We start from the raw sequence: 8413 nt of genomic DNA, 5'->3' as shown, positions 1-8413 counted from the left end.
AAGATTGATGCTGCTAAGAGACGGTGGGCTGATCTGTCGGCCTTAGTTGAAACTTTCGAGGCTATCCTTGCCACCGAGGATAGTGATCTTCCTGGCTCTGAGCAGTGCCAGCTTAGGGGCTTTTTGGAGCTCCTAAGATAGAGGGCTACAGAGCCCAGGAGGAGAAGTGGGAGGATTTCAATCTAATGTACCAGTGCATTCACGTTAGTTATCCTAAACTTAAACGGGAGTAGAGCGAGTTTTCGCAGATTCCAGCTTTTATCGGTCCTTAGGGTGGGGAAATTTGCAGTGTGTTTTCTGCAGGAGACGCATACTGTTGTCAGTAATGAACCCACCTGGAGATTGGAGTGGGAAGGTGAGGTCTATATGATTCATCTTAGCTCAAATTCGAGTGGGGTGGCCATTCTGTTGGCTCAGAATTTACTGCCCAATATTATAAAAGTGCAAGAAGTTGCGCCAGGACGTTTGCTCCATCTGGCCGTGAGCCTGGACGGCATGCCGTTGCATTTCATTAACGTGTATGCCCCCAGCTCCGGCACGATGCAGTCCGGCCTACTTCAGGAGGTGAGTGCTCTGTTGAGCAATATTGATCGGGGAGAGTGTGTCTTCCTTGGGGGGGACTTTAACTGCACACTTGAGGTGCGATATCGTTCTGGTACTCAGTGTGCCCCTGCTGTAGCGAAGAAGCTGAGAAGGTTGATTGATTATTTTGAGTTGGTTGATGCGTGGCGGGACCTCAAACCAGACTCCACTGCTTTTTCGCGGAGGTCTGAGGGCGGTGGTTCCCGCATTGATCGAATATATATCTCCCGAGGGTATGTTTCCCGTGTCTCAGCGGCCTCAATGCAGCTGGTGCCATGCTCGGACCATTGTCTGGTGCGTGCGGATTTTAATACAGCGTGCGCTCGGGCCGGGTCTGCGTACTGGCACTTTAATAACCGGCTGCTGGAGGATCGGTGTTTCCGGGAGTCATTCAGTCGGTTTTAGGTGAGGTGGAGAGAGAGGCAGAGGTGCTTCTCTTCCCTTAGGCAGTGGTGGGATGTGGGGAAAGCTCACATCCGTACTTTTTGTAAGGAATACACGTGGGGGTCGACCGGGCGGCGGGACTCAGCGGTTGAGAAGCTTGAGAGGGAGCTGATGGACGCAGAGTCTCGCCTGGGTCAGGTTGGAGGTGACTCTTGCGAATGGGGTGTGTTTCATGAGAAGAAGGAAGCCTTGAGGAACCTGCAACTTGAGCGGTCCCGAGGCGCTTATGTGAGGGCGCGGGTCCAGATGCTGCACGATCTGGATCGAGCTTCGCCTTTCTTTTTCTCTCTGGAGAAAGGGCGGGGAGCCCGCAAACAGCTCGTGGAGCTGCTAGCAGATGATGGCTCCTCTGTCACGGATCCAGAGAGGATTAGTGCCTTGGTCAGGTACTTTTATGGATCCCTGTTCTCCGCAGGTGGAGTCAGCGGGGAAGCTCAGCAGGGCCTGTGGGAGAGTCTACCGATTATAGATAGGGAGGTGGCCGATCTTCTTGATGGCCCTTTATCTTTGGAGGAGTTGACTCGTGCATTGCATCAGCTCAGGAGGGGTAAGTCCCCCGGGCTGGTTGGGCTGACGGTAGAGATGGCAAATCGCCTGGGCTCCGTGCTGTATCAGTTGATTCACCATGACCAGTCCTACACAGTCCCTGGTCGGTCCATTCAGGATAACATCCACCTGGTTAGGGACCTGATTCATCTAGCACAGGGAACTGGTCAGTCAGCTGCTTTTCTGTCTCTTGATCAGGAGAAGGCTTTTGATAGGGTAGAGCATGAATACCTTTTCGGAACGTTGCAAGCGTTCGGATTTGGACCGCATTTTGTGGCCCGGGTCCGCCTCTTGTATGCTGCAGTGGAGTGCCTTGTGAAGGAGTGCGTTGTTGGCTCCCTTTCAGTTTGGGAGGGGGGTCCGTCAGGGGTGCCCCATGTCAGGTCAGTTGTACGCGGTCTGTGTGGAGCCGTTCCTGTGTCTTCTTCGGAGGAGGTTGACAGGCCTGGCCCTACCGGGCCCGGGGGTAGAGTTGGTTATTTCGGCATATGCCGATGATGTACTCCTTATGTTCACCGATCCTGGTGACCTGCGGAGGATGCGTGATTGCCAGAAGATATTCTCGGCTGCATCTTCTGCCAGGATTAATTGGAGCAAGTGTTCTGGACTTTTAGTGGGTCAGTGGCAGGTGGACTCCCTGCCAGAGGAGATGGTAATGTTTGCGTGGAGCACCACGCACTTCCTCTATCTGGGGGTGTACCTGAGTCCCACTGAGGATGCTTGGCCGGCAAACTGGCAGGAGTTGGAGACGAAAGTGGTTGCAAGGCTGGGGCGCTGGTCAGGCCTGCTTGGAGTTCTTTCTTTTCAGGGGAGGGTGTTGGTCATAAACCAGCTGGTGGCCTCCATGTTATGGTACCCGCTGGCTACTCTTGTCACGCCTTCCATTTTTGTAAATGCTTTACAGAAGAAGCTGGTGGACTTCTTTTGGGGAAATAGGAAGCACTGTGTTTCCGCAGCGGTCCCGAGTCTCCCGTTAGAGGAGGGCGGCCAGTCCTTGGTATGCGTGCGTGCCCAGGTGGCGGCTCTCTGCCTCAGGACTCTGAGGAGGTATATGTATATAGAGAACCCCCCAGATGGCACGTTTTGGCCACGTATTTTTTCCGACGGGGTCGTTGTCTAAGGGGGGTCTCGCGGCTCCCGCAGGCGTGCATCAGTCGACCCGCCCTAAGGGGCTTGCCTGTTTTCTACCGGGATGTGTTAAGAGTGAGGAATCTGGTTGTTTTCAGCCAGCGTGTTGCTCCACGAGGGGAGGGGCATGTTGCGGCTGCGGGAGTGGCCGGTCCCCACCAAATGATGGCGGGTGTCGAGGAGAGGCATGCGCCTAGAGTGGTTTTGAATGAGCTCTTACCCGCTCCGTCAGACCTGCTCATCGGGCCTCGGTTCCGGGATATATCTCGGGCACCGGCTCCACACAGCCTGAGCCGCCTTTCGGAGATGATTAGCGTTCCGTTTCGTGACGCGAAGACACGCGAAGACAGTATAGAATGTTCGTGCACATTCTGCACCTCCTTGCCTTCGTCTCCCGACCCGACACACCATGGCGGACAGTGTTACCACCTGAAGGCGGGGAAGGTCCCCAGTGGGGGTCCCTCTACACGGGAGTTGTCCCCCTTTACATTGGGGACCTGGGGTGGAGAGTGCTGCACAGAGCGGTGGCATGTAACACACTTTTGAGTCGGTTCACGGACTCGTCCGCTGCCTGTATTTTCTGTGGCGAGGAAGAGACCGTGTTCCACATTTATATGGAGCGTGAGAGGCTACTGCCCCTGTATCAATATCTGAAGGGGTTGTTCCTAAAGTTCTGGTTACATTTTAGTCCTACGATTCTTGTGTTTGGACACAAGGCAGGGTGTGGGGAGAGCCAAGTGGGAGGGTGGGACCTACCTGTCGGTCTACCCCTGGGCCTGGCCAAGATGGCCATACGCGGGTCCAGGCAGCAGGCGATGGATGGTCAGGCAAGAGTCGGCTGCTTGCCCCTCTTTCGGGCCAACGTCCGTGCACGTGTGTCCCTGGAGAGGGAACATGCGGTGTTCACGGGGACTTTGGAGGTATTCCGTGGGCGCCGGTCACCGCGTGGGGTTGAGAGTATTGTGAACAATGATTATAATGTTGTACTATAATGACACTTGGTATAATGTAATTTCGTTTTGTGTATGACGTGATCTGTTGTATTATTTGATGTGTTGAATAAAGTCTTGGAAATAAAATAAAAAAAAAAAAAAGAGAGAGAGAGAGAGAGGCGAGAGAGAGCAAGAGAGATATAGAGGGAGAGAGAGGCGAGAGAGAGAGAGAAGAGAGAGAGAGAGAGAGAGAGAAGAGCGAGCGAGAGAGAGGAGAGAGAGCTACTCGGCGAGAGATCAGACCTCGAGCGAGCGATGAGCGCGACGCGTATACTCCTAAGGAGATCTAGCGTAGAGGAGAGAGAGAGAGAGAGAACTGAAATAAACGGAATGCACATTAAATACACTCACGTTGCATCTGCAGCCCTGCCTCGTGCCCAATCAATTAATCACAGGTTGTTTTTAAATATATATATATTAAGTATCACTGCCCAGTGCCTTACATCACCGGCTCGAATCTCCCCACCATCGAAAGAATTTAGGAATCGATGCTTCAGAACGGCAGCCCGCTTCATCAGAGATCCACATCACCCTGGCCACATACTCATTTCACCGACCATCGGGAAGAAGGTACAAGAGCCTGAAAACTGTTATACCCAGGTTCTGGAAGAGTTGCTTCCCTGCAGCCAATACGCTATTAAGCACTACAGCCTCAAACACGCTCTGAACAACACAGACTATTATTTTTATTATTGCACTATTATTGTTTTTGTGTGTGTCCGTATGCGTGTATATACATATATATACGCATACGGATACAGACACACAGGCACACACACACACACACACACACACACACACACACACACACACACACACACACACACACACACACACACACACACACACACACACACACACACACACACGCACGCACACACACACACACACACACACACACACACACACACGCACACACACACACACACACACACACACGCACACACACACACACACACACATATATATATATATATATACATACATACACACACACACACATTTATATAAACATATATATATTACTAAAAGGTACACAAAATTGCTGGGGAAACTCAGCGGGTGCAGCAGCATCTATGGAGCGAAGGAAATAGGCGACATTTCGGGCCGAAACCATTCTTCAGACTGATGGGGGTGGGGGGGGGGGGGGAAGAAAGAAGGAAAAGGGGAGGAGGAGGAGGAGCCCGAGGGCGGGCGGATGGGAGGGTGGGAGGAGACAGCTAGAGGGTTAAGGAAGGGGAGGACACAGCAAGGGCTAGCCAAATTGGGAGAATTCAATGTTAATGCCATAAGGACGCAAGGTCCCCAGACGGAATATGAGGTGCTGTTCCTCCAATTTCCGCTGTTGCTCACTCTGGCAATGGAGGAGACCCAGGACAGAGAGGTCGGATTGGGAATGGGAGGGGGAGTTGAAGTGCTGAGCCACCGGCAGGTCAGGTAGTTTATTGCGGACTGAGCGGAGGTGTTCGGCGAAACGATCGCCCAACCTACGCTTGGTCTCACCGATGTAAATCAGCTGACATCTAGAGCAGCGGATGCAGTAGATGAGGTTGGAGGAGATACAGGTGAACCTTTCTCGCACCTGGAACGACTGCTTGGGACCTTGAATGGAGTCGAGGGGGGAGGTGAAGGGACAGGTGTTGCATTTCTAAATGTGTTGCATTACTAAAAGTCTGTTCTTGACCTGTTTTGGCCAACTGTGCCGCGATTTCCGAGAGAACGCCGTCACCTTCGGCCGTCATTTTTGGCCACCTTGCTCAGAGCCCCCCTCCGCCGCAACTGTGCCGAGGATTTATCCCGTCGATGAAAAATTACAGAGATATTAATGATTTTACAAAATTCCCCATTCTCTCTGCTTCCCCTGCTGGCGGCAGGGGGGAGGGACTATAAAACCAGGAAGTGGTGTGCCTCAATCAGTGTCTGCAAGCTGGAGGAAGGCAGAGGGTCACGTTTCTCTGAGCTGTGAATAACACTGAACACTTGTCTACTCAAATGTAAGTATCTTTATTGGTTCTAAAACGCTTGCAGAATGTGTCTATTGGTTCTAAAATGTTTGCAAAAAGTGTTTATTGGTTCTAAAATGTTCGCAAAAAGTGTCTCTTTTGGTTCTACAATGCTTGCAGAATTAGTCTTTTTTGGTTCTAAAATGTTTTTTTAGGTTCTCCCCCCCTTTCCTCTCCCCCCCTTTCCTCTATCCCTCGCCCTCTCCTCTGCCCCCTCTCCTCTCCCACCCCTCTCCTCTCCCCCCCTCTCCTCTCCCCCCCCTTTCCTCTCCGCCCCCTCTCCTCTACACCCCTCTACTCTCCCCCATCTCCTCACCCCTCTCCTCTTCCCCCTCTCCTCTTCCCCCTCTCTCCCCCCTCTCCTCTCCCCCCCTCTCCTCCCCCCCTCTCCACCCCCACTCTCCCCCCTACCCTCTCCTCTCCTCTCCCCAGCTCACCTCTCCTCTCCCCCCATCGCCTCTCCCCCCTCTCCTCTCCCCCCTCTCGTCTGCCCCCATTATCCTATCTCCCCCTCTCCTCTCCCCCCCCCCCCATCTCTCCCTCCATCTCCTCCCCCCCTCTCCTCTCCCCCGCTTCTCCCCCCTCTCCTCCCCCTCACCCCCTCTCCTCTCATCACCTCTCCTCTCCCCCTCTCCTCCCCCCCCCTCTCTATTACCCCTCTTTTTCTCCCCCCTCCCCTCCATCCCCTCTCCCACCATTCCTCCCCTAAACCCACTTCACTCCACACACCCCTACCCCCTTCCCTCAACCCTCTCCCCCTCCCTGCTCCCCACCTCTCCCCCTCCCCTCTCAGCACACCCTCTCTCTCCCCCGCTTTCTCCTCTCTCCCCCACTCTCCCCTCCTCCCCCTCTCTCTCCCCCCTCCCCCTCTCTCCCCCCTCTCCCCCCTCCCCCACTCTTCCCCCTCTCTCCCCCCCACTCCTCCCCCCTCTCCTCCCCCCTCTCCTCCACCCTCTCCTCCCCCCTCTCCTCCACCCGTCTCCTCCCCCCCTCTCCCCCCATCTCTCCCCCCATCTCTCCTCCCCTCTCCTCCCCCTCTCTCCTCCCCTCCCCCTCTCTCTCTCTCCCCTCCTCCCCCTCCCCCTCCCTCCCTCCCCTAAACAACCTCCCCTCCACACCACACCCCACCCTCTTCCCTCCACCCTCCCCCTACCTCTCCCTCCCTGCTCCCCACCTCACCCCTCAACCCCCTCTCAGCACCCCCTCTCTCTCCCCCTCACTATCACCCTCTCTCTCTCCTCCCCTCCTAACCCACCTTTCCCCCCTCACCCACCAACCCTCTTGTCCTCCTCTCCACCACCCTCTCCCTCTTGCCCCTCTCTCTGTGTCTCTGTCTCTCTCTCTGTCTCTGCCCCTTCTCTATTTGCCCTCACTCTCTACCCCCCCCCCCCAGGTGTGAGTGCAAGTTGGGGGCTATGCGTCAGTAGATAGGGTGTTTATAGGGTAAAAGGAGCAAATTAGTAATATTAATATAATATCAAGGGGGTTAATTAGTGTGAGTGCGGGGGGGGGGGATAGTTAGTGTGTGTGACGCTACATGCCGCCTCCCACCCCCCCCACAACCGCACGTTGGGGGAACAGACCCAACGGGTCTGCACTTGGTCTAGTATATTATATAAGCATATATACACACACATACACACACATATATATATATACATGCATATTATCTATATAATACATGTGTACTTAGTATTTGTGAGTATGTGTAAATGTACACGCACTGGACTTTATTTTCTCTTGTTTTTCTATTGTTTACACTGTACTTTGTAGTATGTCAGCCCTCTTAGGGCTAACCGAATCAAGGGATATGGGGAGAAAGCAAGAACGGTGTACTGGTTTTGGATGATCAGCCAAGATCATGTTGAATGTCTGTGGGAACAGGAAGGGCCGAATGGCCTATTTTCTATGTTTCTATCTTTCTATGTTTGCATATTTTGTTGCGCTGCTGCAAGTAAGAATTTCATCGCTCAATCTGGGACACATGACAATAAAACACTCATGACTTGATTCTCTCTCTTGATCACCTAATATTTTCCCACTTCATCTTGTGTGTTGTATTAGTCAAGCGTGTAATTGTGATATGTTGACATTGACATATTTGGGCGGCACGGCGGCACAGCGGTAGAATTGCTGCCTCACAGCTCCAGAGACCCGGGTTCGTTCCTGACTACGGGTGCTGTCTGTGCGGAGTTGGTACGTTCACCCTGTGACCTGCATGGGTTTTCTCCGACTGTACCGATTTCCTCCCACACTCCAGAGACGTACAGGTTTGTAGGTTAATTGGCTTCTGTAAATCGTATATTGTGCATCGTGTGTGTAGGATAGTGCTCGTGTACCTATTTTCTATTGCCTGTTGAATATAGTTCTCAGCATTGTAGCTGACCAGTTCCAGAGACAAAGTCCAATCTCCACAATGGGGTAGACAAAAATGCTGGAGAAACTCAGCGGGCGAGGCAGCATCTATGGAGCGAAGGAAATAGGCAACGTTTCGCGTCGAAACCCTTCCTCAGACACAATGGGGCAGTAGCATAGCTTATAGAAGGACCGTTCAGAAGCCTGATAACGTAAAAGGGAGAAGCTGTTCCTGAGATTGGGTGTGCGCTTTCAAGCTTCTGTACCTTCTGCCGGACGGGAGTTCAGAAATATTGATAATGATGTGTAGGAAGGATCTGCAGATGCTGCTTTCCAACGAAGATAGACACACAATGCTGGAGT

Source organism: Amblyraja radiata, chromosome 45 (genome assembly GCF_010909765.2).
Source record: "Amblyraja radiata isolate CabotCenter1 chromosome 45, sAmbRad1.1.pri, whole genome shotgun sequence".
NCBI classification, from domain to species: domain Eukaryota; kingdom Metazoa; phylum Chordata; class Chondrichthyes; order Rajiformes; family Rajidae; genus Amblyraja; species Amblyraja radiata.
Note: the sequence above shows the minus strand (reverse complement) of the source record.